The 15300-nt window shown below is 41.0% G+C and overlaps 1 protein-coding gene across 6 annotated transcripts in view; it reads left to right on the top strand.

Annotated features, from left to right (window-relative positions):
* Osbpl6 (oxysterol binding protein like 6) overlaps nucleotides 1-15300 on the top strand; it is a 216951-nt gene that overhangs the window by 118647 nt on the left and 83004 nt on the right. The window lies entirely within an intron of this gene.

Consider the following 15300-nt stretch of genomic DNA (forward strand, 5'->3'; position numbering starts at 1 on the left):
AGCCGACATAAAACAGAGAATAACTGTTTTCCATTATAACATGTATTGTGGTAGTGTTTCACTTGTACATCTGGAAATTTACAAGTAAAGTGTCAACACTTCATGGAAATTTTCCTTTAGGTAAGTTTTACTTACTGAACATTGCTTCCCTCTACTGAACTCCCATTTTAGGTGTTCGGAGCATATTGCTTAATTAAAAGAAATGTATCAGTTATTTTTTTCCGTTTTTTGTTTTTTTGAGGCAGAATCACGTACTGTATGTTCCAGGCTGGCCTCAAACTTGCAACAATCCTCTTGTGTCAGGCTTCCTCCCAAGTGCTGCAGTTACAGATGTTAGACATCATGCCTGGCTGTGCATGTTATTAATAATTCATTATGCACCTGGTGTGGTGGTGTATGCCTTTAATCCCAGCACCTGGGAGGCATAGGCAGATAGAGCTCTGTGAGATCAAGGCCAGCCTGGTTTACATTGTGAGTTTCAAGCCAGCTGTTGGCTACAGGGAGACTCTGTCTCAAAAAAAAAAAAAAAAAAAAAAACACCAGAACAAACAAAAAACATAGTGTATGTGGTTCTTGAAATGGACAATTCAGATATGAATCTGTTCTTTATAGTAGGAATGCATTGCTGGCGGGGAGGGGGGAGTGGCCTTGAGGGAAACTTCAACCTCAAGCTCTTTTATTTCTAGTAAGAAATTACAAAGCCTTATAGGGTCTATACTGAGTTCAATATTGTATAACTGTATTAATTCAACTGTGAACCTAAAAATTTACAGCCACCTTTGAAAGAGATGTATCCTTGCTCTGGAAATTGTTATTGAATGTGTTAAAGCTGTAATGAAATGTTTCTACTAATCATGTGATTATTAAGTAAAAAAAAAAAAAGAAATTCCAAAGCCATCTGTAAAATTATTGGTTCCTTATGCATCTATCTTTCACAGATTCTAAGGCAGATGTTTGTACTACAGAGTCTTTGGAAATTCTTTTTCTGTTTGTTTGTTGTTTTGAGACAGAGTCTCCCTGTAGCCACAGCTGGCCTGGAACTTGCTAAATAAACCAGAATCACCTTGATTTCATGGAGATTGGCCTGCCTCTGCTTCCCAAGTGCTGGGATTAAAAGGGTGCACCTCCATGCCTGACTTCTTAGGGAATTATTGATTCAAGTATCCTTTGTTAATCAAGTTCAGAAAGGACACCTAGATACTGTTCCTTAGAAACAAGTCTACCGTTAACTAAATCTGTGATTACCTACAGTTGTGCTATTTAGTGTAATGCATTCGTAGAGTCTAAGAAACTCAGAGTACTTTGAATAGAAACACTTGCTATTAACTTACTGCATACTGAGATGCTATCTAAGTTTGCAAGCCTACCTTTTATCTGTCCCTCTGTTCTTTCTTGTTATGGTTTCTGTATTTTCTCCTTCCTCTGAGCATTAAAATGAGACATTTTAAACAGCTATAGCCTTCCTGGTTCCTTAGGGAGCAGGAAGAGATTGACCTAGCTTACCCTAGAGACTTGGCAAATAGAAAAAACTGATGACTGCAACAGAAAGAGCTGTCATGCCTTCTTGATTTGCCTGTTGCACCTGAGCTCCAGGCACTGCATGCAAAACAACAGGGAAGCTGAAGACTGGGCTGCCAGGGGTACCTGAAGGTAGCATGGGTGACCCTGACTGGCTTATGAGTGTAAAGTTTGGTGATGGGAAGAGGGTAGCACATCTGTAAATTAATCATGAATTCTAGAGAAGAGACACTGCCCAAATGGCTAGTATTTTTTTAAGGAGAGAATTTACTTTTGTACCTGTTCATCTCAACAGATAGAAATTCTTCCAAATACTTTTTCCTTTCCTTCCTTCCTGACTCCTGTTTTATATCTGCGCCTCTCCGTCAAGAGGGAGAAAAATGGAAAAGAATAATTACAGTTCTTCCCCCTCATCTCAATCACTACCTAAAACTCAGGTTGAACTCACAGAAGTTCCTGTGATGTGGTGTGATGTGATGTAGTGCTTTTTATATGTGTCTATTTTTGTGTAATAACGATTTTCATAGTATAAGAATGCAGAAAAAGTGTGATAAGTCTTTACTGAAGCCTTTCTAGTCTCCTGATTTGACTGACTTCTATGCAGATACTGCTAAATTGCACAGTTCAGCTCTTTCTCACCTAATCACATAAGGGATATAGTACATAGCTAAGAATCCAGTAGTATTTTAATGCACATTATTTACCTGTCCTTTGTTAATCACTAATGAACCAGTTGAGCATTTCTGCTTAGATGTCCTACTCTCAGATTGTGCTTTAAATTGATATGTACAACTCAGTTTGTTATCAGAACAAGCATTCTCAGGACATGGGGTCTATGCTGTGCCTTTCCCCTTGGCTTCCCCTATATTCCTGGGTTGACTTCTGTTGACCATTTCTTCCTCCAGAACATCATTTCCTTCTCCTCCCTCCACCAACTCCTGAGCCCAGACTCTCGTCATCTCTTTCTGGGTCTCACAGAGTACTCTTGGCCTTACCAGCTCTCTCATAAACTCACTGTTTCAGATTCCCTGACTATGGTAGATTCGGGTAATGCAAGATTTCCTTACTTGGTTGTTAGATAGCTTTAGTTGTCAACTTGACACACCTGGGTAGAGGGAGCCTCAGTTGGGGAATTGCCTCCATTGGACTGACCTGTGGCCATGCCCTTGGGGTTTTTTCTTGATTTTTGAGTGATGTGGGAAGGCCTAGTCCACTGTGGCAGGTTGTTTTGTATTATATTTCAAAGCAGGCTGAGCATGGGCCAGGGGAGTAAACCAGTACGTAGAGTTCCTCCATGGCCTGTACCCCAGCTCCTGCCTCCAGGTTCCTGCCCTGAGTTCCCACCTTGGGTTCTTTGATGAACTGTGACCCGGGAAATGTAAGACAAATAAATCTTTCCTCCCGAAGTTGGTAGTGGTCAAAGTATTTGTCACAGCAATGGAGAAACAACCTAGAACACTTGGTGTCCAGTAAAGACAGTGATCTGGTCCACCCCCACACCCCATTTTTGAACATGTACAGTCTTGTCTGCTCCAGTTCCTAAATCGGCCCTGTCTCTATCTCTGCCTTGTCTACATGGAGCTTCTACCCTCTTCCTCACTCTCTGATGTCTCCTTGGGTATCAAGGACGAGCTCATGTGACACTTCTGCTGGTGGTTCACAACCATTTTACCCCCTCTTTTCACTGAATTTTTCACAGGACTTTTGTATAATATTTGACATTTTTATATTCTTCACCTTTTGTGAGTTCTTTTAAATGGGATATTTTTAAAGACCTACAACAGTATTAGAGTTATCTTTTTTTATGTCAAAATTTGGAATTTATTGAGACAAAGGAGTAAGCAGATGGAGTGCACATTAGCACCACTATTATTTATATATATTTTTTTATTTTTTAGAAGCATTTCATTACAGCTTTAACATAATAAGTTTCCAGAGCAAAGATACACATCTCTTTCAAAAGTGGCTACAAAATTTTTATGTTCACAGTTGAATTAATACAGTTATACAATAATGAACTCAGTATAAACCCTGTAAGACATAAAATTGAATGAGGAACAGATGACCTTCCTAAAACAACCTTATTTTTACTGCTTTCAACACCCCTACGGGAGACTCATTTTTTGCTACTAACACTGAGGTGTTGGCACATGCGTCTCTAATCTGTATGTATCTGATTATTACTAGTCATAGTTGGTTGCACTTGGATCCTTGGCACCTGTCTATGGCCGTAAAGTCATTGGGTAGATTACAATGGTAATGTTTATCATCTCTACTAATTAACATGATGTAACTTTTTATGCTTCTTCCTCAAATATAGCTCATTTTTTAAAAAAATTGTTGAATTTTTGTGTGTATATATCACACAGACCATCCCAAACCATCTTATTCATCTATACACCCACTTCCCAGTTGGCACCCTCCCATAGCCTCCACCCCTCCCGACACTAGAGCCCTTATACTCTGATATCCCTGCTACTGTCTGCTGTGTTGTTGCATCCCCCCCCCCCAGCCATTCCCCACTACTTGTCCATCTGGTGAATCTAGTCAGCCTATCTAGAGGTCTTTGTTTTAGGAAGGTCAGCTGTTCCTCATCTACCAGCAATCAGTTTTCAATATTCCTTTAGATAAGATTGGGGTCTGCTGTTCATTTTCCCGGTTCTATGCTGGGTTACTATCTGGGAGTCCCTTTGGCCACCCTGGCCAACAACTCAAAAGAAGGTATCTCCTATCTGGCATTGTCGCTTATTATGTAGCCTTTAGCTATGCATATAGACTCTTAAAAAATTACATTGGCCCCTTTAATCTTTGGTTATACTTTCCTTTTGGGTGATTAAGGCCATACAGTTGGCCCAGATAAACGAATTTATTTTTACTCTTAAGGCCATTTGAGATCTGTTCCTCAGGGGTCACATGGGCTTGGGAGGAGCCCCTGGCTCCTTTCTTTTACATTCCATCTATGTGAAGATAAGTCGAAGGTCCTGCTCAACCATGGCTGGCTTCACTTGGAAGCATGGAAGAAATATTCTCTCTGTTTTGACCTTCCTCTTTTTGTAGGCTGGACACTGGTTCAAGTCCATTTGGTGGGGTCTCCATGGCCTCCCTGATCAAGAGGACAGGTGACACACCACAGTTACTGGGCATTTTGAGAGATGCTCATTGTCCCCTGGAGCTTAGTCAACATAGGAGGGCAAGGAGCAGAAACTGTCCTTTATGTCCCTCTGACCAAATTAGTATAGGCCTCAAAGTGTGGCTGTTAAACATCCAAGAATCCACCAGTCTGGTACTTTTAATTACTGTGTACCATGTAGAATCTTGGGCAAAGACCAGTTGTTCTCAGATAAACCTTACCTAGACATATATTTCTTGATCTGGTATGTATAATTTGTCAGTATAGAGTTATCTTTTTATTATAAATTTTCCTTTCTAGATTTATTCACCCTCCCCTTACTTCTTCATGGGTAAATAAAGCAAAGAACATCTGTGCTTAGTACAATTGACTGCCTTTGCTGTCACTAATCAATGTAGCACGGCAGATAACAGAGGCATGAAGTGATTCAGTGCCCTGTGGGCTCACTATTTCTTCACCCAATGATAGGTTCAAGGCTCCACTTAGTATTTAACAAGTTAGAAGAGTTCAGTAATTGTTCCACTTAAGTTTCACTGGACTCTGATACATAACGTTAGGATACCTAACAAAATTGCCTCTGTGTGTGATCAATATGACTCATAAGCTGTACTAAGTACATGGGCCATAAAACTTTCCCAAAGGTAACAAAGGAGTTGATTAGACATCTCTAGGGTTTTCTCATAAACTAGCATTCCCCAAACTAGGTGATAGAGCTTGTCCCTTGAAGTGAATGAAAATAAGAATTTTCTTGTTAAATAAATTGAGAGAAGTGCTAAAGAAAATTTCTTTGGTGGTATATATACCAACAAGTTAAGGTGACTGATAAGCCCTGAAGAAAAATGTCTCGTTAGTCAAACACTTCATAATTTATTAGATTCTTATTTTCTAATATTTGATTGTTAAAAATCCAGATTGTTCTTGTATTTGTAAATTGTGGTACTGCAAACCTAGCCAAATACACATAGCTGGAGAAGTCATAGATCTTAGAGAAAACCCCAAAGCTGTCATATCCCTAGACAAATGTAATTTCTTATTATATGCAAAATAAGGATCCTTAAATTTACAGACAAGTATCCTAGTCACCATCCATAAAAGAAGCATCTCTTTCAACAGACAGAGATTGTTACAGAGTTCCACAATGTATCATATACAGAGATTATCTGTGAATTACCCAAGCCTAAGTGGCACATCTATGATGCATCCTCTATACCTAATGCTCACGGAACATAGAATAAGGGATGAAGAGAACACTAATGCATCTTTCATTTCTCATCAATGAAGCTCCCTCTTACAATAGATGACCAGGAAAAAAAAGGTCACAAGTGACCAAAATGTAGAGAATAAGAGTCTACAGAGTGTGGATCCGTAGACAGGACTCCTATATTAAAATCCATGCACCCAGGGGTCAGGGACCATTGTGGAAGAAGGAAGGAAAAGATTGTAAGAGCCAGGGAGGAGGTACATGACCATATGGAAATGAGTCCTACAGGCTCCTGGGACTTTTCTCATATGAACCTACAGCAATAGTGCCAGCATGTACAAGATCCATGTAAATTCAAGCAGACAAAAACTCAGCACAGAACTGTGGAAATGGACAGCAGGCTCCAATCTTAGTTGAAGAATTATTGGCAGCTGATTACTGCTGGGTGAGAAGAGCTGGTCTTAAAGGGAGGGACTCTAGATAGGCTGATTAGACCCCAGTGGCTGAACCTAACTGAAGGACATCTGGGGACATTAACTTCATATGATAGGCCTTAACGCAAATGACAGAATGGATGAATTCAAATGGGGGGCCAATGGAGAAGGAGGTATGAAGATGATTAAGATGTTCTATATGAAATACTCAAAAATTCAATAAAAATGTTTTTTAAAAATTGGGCACTGAGCCCAGATCCTTAATGGCTGTACTAGTTAGGGCTCAATGGTAGCTTCCCATTTAGATGTAGCATTTGCTACCTGATAGGCCATAGTCCTCACCTGCCACTGATTTCAGTATTTATTTATATTGACTGCCTGGCTCCTGAAAGATCTGAATTGTGAACCTTGATCCCGGATGTCAGTAGACTTAGTGCAGTAATATTTAACTTACCCAGGAAGATCCACTTGGATGCTAAGAAGGGATCTTAGCAAGGCATGCAAAGTTGAATTCGTAGTTCTCTCAAATCTGCTTCTTTTCAGTTTCCTTTCAGTAAATGGCAGCTCTCCTTTCAATGGAGACGTCCTTGAATCCTTTGAAATATCCTCAGTTTCTTTTTCCCTCAGATTTTGCTTCCATACCCTTCAGGATGCACTGGGGATCTGACCACTGCCTTCTTCCTCCCCCTCCATGATGGTCTGAGCCATCATCATTCCTTATCTGGAATGTTACCATAGTTTTCTGCTTGATCTTCCTGTTTCTAGACTCACCCAACATACAGTGTTCTTTACAGAGAAGTCAGAATGTTCCCTTCAGAATCAAATTCCCCCTTGTCGTATTTTAGTTCCCTCAGCCCAACTAGGCTTTTCTCCAGCCATTCCAGGCTTCCTCACTTGACTCTGTTCCCTCTTTGGCTAGTCTGTTCTACCCTTATCTACATGTCTTCATCACTCACTGTCTGTGTAGCTGGTTTTATTTTTCTCAAAGCTGGTTTTATTGTTCTCAAAACATTAATCACCACATGGCATGTTATGTATTTAGTTACCTATTTATATTTATATCCTCTTCTGTTCTCTGGAGCTGGAGTACAGGGGTTGTGCACACAGAGATTTCATTCCTTCATTTATGTCTCTCTAGTTCCCCGCACAGTATCATGCATGTGGTATGCTCAGGATATATTTGAATAAACAAGTGAATGAAGAGTTGGAATGAGGGAAGACTGTAAGCCAGGCTCCACAGGCCTGTACTGTAGGGAAATAATCATGAGGCCGAGATGACAGCAAGGAGAGAATATAGTATCAAAGTTTTAAGTCTTGCCACTGGAGAGATAACTCAGCAGTTCAGAGCACTGGCTCTTCCAAAGGACCCAGGTTTGATTCCTCCCCCCCCCCCCGATGATGGCTAACAACCACCTGTAACTCCAGTTCCAGGGGATCTGACACTCTTCTTCTAACCTCCTTGAGCATTGCATGACACATGTGCACTTACTTACATGCAGGAAAAACCCTCATACACATGAAATAAAAATAATAGAATAGTTTTAAAAAATATAAAGGAAGTTTTAAGTCTCACAAGAATAGGTAGTAGGAGTAGAAGGGTATCCCAGGATCTGACAGGGGAGCAGAGAAAACACAGGCCTGATCCCTCTGCCTGCCCTAGAGATTGGATGTGGGTAGGAGTAGAGGTCTGTAAAGGAAGCACCACCAGACAAAGGAAAGAGTTGGGAGCATTTTGAACAGATGTTTAGAATATTGGTGGGAGTGAGAGATAACTATTTAATTAGAGTCATTGCTTCTCACTTAGTCATGGAGCTCATTGTACAGTGACTTTACATTATAGGTTTATAAAGTTTATGACCCACTGACTCCATTTTTAATAATTATTTTATGTTTATATATATTAGAGGTTTCTATAATACAACATGACCAAGACTACTTTGTAAAGACAGCTTATGTAGTTCTGGGATCGGGCCTGAGAATATGCATTTGAAAAGGCAAGACCTCTATCTAGAGCCAATGATTATATTTATTTATACTTTGATCAAGACATATCAGAGATTCAGATGCTGTGGCCATAAGAACATGGGGTCAGGGAGCATTATTACCACTGATGGCATCTTTTGGGAGTGAATTGTCACAGTTTCTCACATTAGATCTTGTCAGTCCATAATAGAGTCAGTTATTTTTATTTAATGAAAAAAATCAAAGAAGAAAAATGCCAGCCATTCCTTTTAATAACTCAAAGTTAGCTGAAGCTCAGAGATCATAAATAAGGTAAAGAATATAAATAAATCATAAGCTAGTAGTGAATCTTGCCATTTTTTATCAAGTCTGTATTCAGTATTATGATCAGTCCTTAACAGTTAGAGTTCAGTTACATGTGTGTATTATTGTGGAGGTGGGTGGGGGTGAGGGTATGTGGGGATGTGTGAGAGAGAGAGAGACAGAGACATATCTGCAGGTGTTCATGTGAGTAGGTTTTTGTGTCAGTATTCTTGTGAACTTGCAGGTGCAGGTGCCCATGCGTGTGCAGGCTTGCAAAGGCTGGAGGTCAAGTATCTTCCTTACTTACTCTGCACCTTCCTTTTTGAACCTGGGTAGTGAGTTTCATGGATCTGCCTGCCTTTGCTCTCCCAGCATTGGGGTTACAGACAATTGCTGGCCCACCTGACTTCTACCCAAACTCAGATTCTCAGACTTGTCTAGCAGGCACCTTGTCAACTGAGTCATCTTCGCAATCCCTGTATTAGTTTTCTTTTTGTTGTGACCAAATCCATGACAAGAGGCAATTTAAGAGAAGGGATTATTTTGTCTTATTTTAGAGAATAGAGTCCATCTTGGTAGGGAAATGTTTAGGAAGAAGTATGAGGCCACTGATCACATTGTGCCTGTAGTCAGGAAGCAGAGAGAGATGCGCAATACCTCCCAGCTCATTTCATCTATCCCATTGAGGACCTCCGTCTGCAGGATGGTGCTGCTCACATTCTGAGTGGTCCTTCCTTCTTCAGTTAACCCTCTCTGGGAACCCCCCTCACAGACATATGTAGAGGCCTATTTTCTAGGTGAATCTCAGTCTAGTTAACAATGAAGAGTAACCATTACACGCATTACATTTTTTTCCTATGCATTATCAAGAGCGGTACATTTCAAAACCCATGACAGCCCTTTCAGTTAATGCCCACGATGATGTATGAGGCCATCCTCAGCAGTGAGTCAGCAGGACCATGTGCTAGGGTGACTGGGCTGGTGACACGATTGCCTGGTCTACTAGTAGCACCATCTGCTATCGTGTAACTTTCCTTATACATGAAAAGGGTTGTAGAAAACCACAACATTAAAAATGTCCCTTGTGAATGTCTGTACTTTATGTAGAAGGTTTTCATAGCAAGTTTTCTTCTTGGACACACAGGCTGATTTGAAAAAAAACAAAAAAAACAAAGCCTCTCCTAGCTTGTATATGAACTGAATTGAACTGTCTCTTCTGACTATACCCCTGGAGCATCTTCAAATAGCTTTACTAAATGAGATAACAAAATTGCTACTGTGAAACATAGGATTCCTCTCTTATGATTATGAAATCTGTTTCCATCTGTTAGTTGGGCAAAATATAATATCCCAAATAAAAATGTCCTAATGTTTGAGCCGGGCATGGTGGCACATGCCTTTAGTCCCCAGCACTCAGGAGGCAGAGGCAGGCAGATCTTTGTGAGTTCAAGGCCAGCCTGGTCTACAAAGTGAGTTCCAGGCCAGCTGGGGTTACAGGAAGACTCTGTCTCAATAAGACCCCCCCAAAAAAATGTCCTAATGTTCTCAATTTTTAAAAAAATAGTTATGTTCTGGGGGGGACATCGTGTGTGGGCAAGTGCACATGTGCATGTGGGTGCACATGCATGTATGTGTGTGCCTGTGCATATAGAGGCCAGAGGTCAGCCTCAGATGTCATTCCTTCCCCAGGAGCCAAACACCCTGCTTTTTGCTCCCTGAGACCTGGATCTTACAGATTAGACTGGACTGACTGGTCAGTGAGCCTCAGGGATCTGCCTGTTTCTGCTTCTCCAGTGTTGAGGTGACAAGCATACGCCATCATGTTCAGCTTTTTACATGGGTGCTGGGGATCAGACTCAGGCCATCATGCTTGCGCAGCAAGTGCTTTGCCAACTGAGATTATCTTCCTAGCCACAAATGCCCTAATTTTTTAAAAAAAAAAAATACAAGTATCCCTAAATTGCTATTAAGCCTACAGTGCAAACCACCTCCAGTCTTATCTGTGAGGAACAATGTAACTTGAATTTTTAGATATGTGTGCAATTCCAGTGGCCCAGCAGACTTGCCGGCTGACCCTGGAACCCCACTCTCAGGTCTCAGGGCAGATGAAGTATTGGCCTGATCTGAAAATCTGCATTGTCTTCACGAGAGTGATGCGTGCTGAGTGTTTTTAAATTCTTGAGATCCTTCCAATCTAGATTGAGCGTGTTGGGGAACCCACCTATTGTGTTGAATTTGCTTTTCAAGACTTAGGATCAGTGTTGATGAGGAAATATATTTTTGTTTGTGACCACACAACCCTGAATGTGCTGATCCCATCTGATCTTGGAAGATAAGCAGAATCAGGCCTTGTTAGTGCTTAGATGAGGGGAAAAAAAAATTTCCTTTGTGAAGATTCATACTATAACCAAGTTTTGTGATATAAATGAAATTTGGAAGTGAACATTCCAAAAAGAATGAATATTAAGCAAAGTTTATGAACAGATAGAACAGCACCAACAGCAATTGATATTTTGTGTGCGTTCCCTGTGGAAGGCTGGCCCTGTGCGTACCTTTTTTGGATGTCTAAAATATGGCAAGAAAAAAAGTGGTGAAATGCCTTGCCCACAGCTAATGAGTGATGAGGATAAGCTTTGCACCCTGCAACCCTGTTTCTGGAGGTCCTGCCCTGGCCATTTCACTACTTGGTCTATTGCAAAACCAGTCAAGATGAATAGCCAAGGGAAGAGCCTTCTCTATACTGACAAGTGAACTCTGCAAGGCAGTAGAGTTCTATGCTACACATTGCTTCCTTATGTTGACCCTGAGCCTAGGACACTATAAGCCTAATGGTACAGCAACCAAAATACTCAGAGTTGTAATCCTAGGCAATCCTGTGCTTTCCTGAATTTCCTGTATTTTTATTGCATGTATTGTTTTTGGAATATGAAGTTTTGATCATTTGTTTACTGAAAGCTGCAATTAGCCTATTTCTATTAAAATTAATGAGCAGCCCAGCTTCCTCGCTGGCCCCCCACCATTCAGAGATCCCTGCTGCTGTTATTTGCTGTTTATAGTACATGTTCAGTGCATGTAGAATGTGCTGAAATTGAGACCACTGGAAAGAAATTTGCCACCTGGAACCTAGCCGCTTATTACCTACAAATGATTCAGAAATCAGCATTACTGGGGTAGAAGTCTGTCGTGGGTGTGCCTGCCAGAGCCCCTCCTTCTCTACCCTTCCTTGTTTTCATGTTAGAGGTTCTCTTACCCTGAGATGGATGATTTTTGAATAGCATTTTTATAGCAGAAAATTAATCTGTTGGATTCAAGATTAATGCTGCTTGTTAGATTCTTGGGCATAACATAAAATAGGTGGAACCACAGTCTAAACTGTTAGCGAACCCCAGAGGGCCTCTCGCACTGTAGATGGTTGGAAAAGCCTGGCAGTCTGTCATTCCCAGGAGTCTGTTATTCATTAGAGTTTGGAAGTCAGCTACACTTTGAGGTGTTTCATTAGGACTATAAAAACATCATCTCAAGGGACCCTAGGCCTATAAAACTACTTTATTTTGTTTTCAGTGGAGAGAAGTATAAAACTTTACCTCCTACCCACTAGTCACTGTAACTCTGAAAGGCTAGGTAAAAGTACTGTGAAAAGGTAAATGAAACCCACATACATATTATATAATTTATATTTCAACTTCCAGAATTCTTTACTTCAAATCCTAACTTTGAACTGATTTTGTAAAATCTATAATAGCTAGAGTTGATGAGGCTTCAGCAGCACGTCCTAAGTGTTCACTGATTTTGCTGTTTGGAGGGAAATGTAGCAATATTTGTATAAAACTTTTTATAAGGTTATATTATAGGACCAGTAATTTAGCATCTAAACAATATATTCTGACGAAATAACAAATGATGCATGTAGGCGGTAGATATGACCTAAATACATTGCATTCATGTATGAAATTACTGAAGAATATATAATAAAAAATTTAAAGATGCATGCAAATATCCATGTAAAATGTTTATCAAAGTTTTTTTTTTTGTTTGTTTGTTTTTTTTGGTCTTTTTGAGACAGGGTCTCCCTGTAGCCCCAGCTGTCCTGGATTCACCATGGAGACCAGGGTGGCCTCTGCCTCCCAAGTGCTGGGATTAAAGGCGTGCACCACCACGCCCGGCTTATCAAAGTATTTTATAGTAGTAAAAAATTAGAAAAAGACTAGAGTTCAGTAACAAGAAGGCGTGTAAGTAACCTCTCCTAGCCATTCAGTGAAATATTGCAGTTATTGAAAACATTTGTGGGGGCTGGAGAGATGGCTCAGAGGTTAAGAACACTGGCTGCTCTTGCAGAGGACGTGGGTTCAATTCTTAACACCCCCATGATGGCTAACAACTGTCTGTAACTCCAGTTCCAGGGGATTCAGGGGATCCAACACCCTCTTCTGACATAATGCACGACATGGGTGCACTTATTTATACACATGCAGGCAATACACTCATACACATAAAAATAATAGATAATTTTTTTTTAATATTTGTGAAAGGAGCCAGAGAGATGGCTCAGTGGGTAAAAGCTCTTCCCACCAAGCCTGAGTTCATTACCCAGGACCCACATGGCAGAAGGAAAACCAAGTTGAAATCTGACTTCCACATTTATCCTGTGGCACATTTTACCTTCACAATCCTATATACACAAAATAAATACATGTAAAATGATTGTTAAAAAAGTGTAATGTTGTGGGGAAGTTACATGTTATTAATTGAAAAGACAGGCTCTTAAACTGAAAAAGAGTATAATTCCAATTTTGGTTTTAATAATTATATATGTGTTGGTAAAAAACAGAAAATATACCAAGCTAATTGAACAAATTCATTGTTCATTGTGGTTTCCAATTTTATTTTACATTCAGATTTGCTGCAAAAAAAAATATGTGTGGTTTTGGTTTTTTTGTTTGTTTTGTTTTGTTTTGAGAATGTATTTGGGCATTAATTTGCGTGTGTGTATAGCTTTGAAAGGTACCTGGAATATCATAAATATTATTAAACTGTCAGCCTTTCAATAACATTATAGTCCTTAGCACTGTTGTAAGACTAAAGTTAAATGAAGATGAAAGTCCTGCCCTGCAGGAAATTTGGAGCCATTTTCTAAAACCTCTGAGGTGCTGACATGAGCTAGCTGCCTTTGCCCTCTTCTCTACCTGCAGTGAATCTCCTGCTTACTTATCATGCTGGGCAGGAACCAAGACACTGTCTATATTACAGCAAATATTTGTTCTTTTATCAGCAAATATTTATGATACATACAGATATATCATAGATACCCATTATAAGGGTGATCAAAATAATCTAACTGTGCCTGAAATGTACATATATAAATCTTAAAAGATACATGTTGCAAAATCATGTGAATGATTATTAGACTGAAAAACCTTTTTATATTCTGGGTAATTGTGACAACCTTAAAAAAGATTACAGATTAACTCTAGTGTTCTTTTCAAACCACAAGGGACAGCCATTCCTGCCAACTTCCCTTTTTCAGACAAAGTCTCAGGGCTGGAGAGATGGCTCAGTGGCTAAGAACACTTGTTGTTCTTGCAGAAGATCCGGGTTCAAATCCTAGCACCCACATGGCCGCTAACAACTGTCTGTAACTCCAGTCCCAGGGGATCCAGCCTCTTCTGACCCCTGAGGGCACTGCACGACACAGGTGAACTTACCTACATGCAGGCAATACATGTATACACATAAAATAAAAATAATAAATAAAAATTTTTAAAAAAAATCTCATGGAGCCCTGGATAACCTCCAACTTGCTATGTAGCCAAGGATAGCCTTGAACTTCTGATCTTCTTGCCTCCACCTTCCAAGTGTTGGGATTACAGGCATAAACCACTATGCCATGCCCATGGAGCCCAAGTCTTTGTGCATGCGAGGCAAGTACTCAACCAACTAAGCTACCTCCCCAGCCCTCTCCTGCCTTTTAAATCAACTCTAGGCCCTTTGTTCAGGAAATGGTGAACACTTGTCTATATTAGTTACCATTTCAGTGTGGTTGCTGCGATGGCACGTGACCTCTGTGGAATTTTATTCCTGTTGCTGTGGGCACCAGTGCTTCCACTATGCAGCTGAATGTTACGAATACAAGGTTGACCTCCCTCTGCTGCCCTGGGCCTGAAGGACTCACCACACACCACTCTCCTACCTGCAGGCCTCTCTCGGGGGTAAGTCCATTGCGCCCTCAGCGCCATGACTCCCCAAGCCTCATTCACCCTCCCATCTCCACCGCTTTTCTCTCCTCCAAGTTTGGGCCCTGCCCCATTCCTGGGGAACCAATACTACTTCCTGATCCTTTTCATCCAGACCAACAGAGTGCCTTCTCTGGGCCCTAGGAGCACTGCTTCTGGGCCTGGTCCGGCCCTCACCTCCCTCTGCTTCCCTGGGCCTGTACCATCCGCCAGCCTCTTTCTGGGAAACACGGGGTCTGACCTTTCCTCTTCCTGATCCTTTGCATCCAGACCAACCCAGGTACTCTGCGCGGTCCCTGGGAGTCCTTGGGGACCCCATCTGCCTTTGCATCTCTGGGTGACATGGCCACCAGCTGCCCTAGACCAGCATCTTTCCTGGGCCAGGCTCCCAGGCCAGTCTAACCCCCAAATTCCTGAGGCCAAAATCATTCCTGGAGGGATCCAGACCTTAGGAGAAAGCCTGAAAACATCTGACCCTCACCTGAATTGGGCCTCTGTGGGAACTCCTGAAGACAAAAGCAA

Source organism: Nannospalax galili, unplaced genomic scaffold (genome assembly GCF_000622305.1).
Source record: "Nannospalax galili isolate Female #2095 unplaced genomic scaffold, S.galili_v1.0 scaffold346, whole genome shotgun sequence".
Lineage (NCBI taxonomy): Eukaryota > Metazoa > Chordata > Mammalia > Rodentia > Spalacidae > Nannospalax > Nannospalax galili.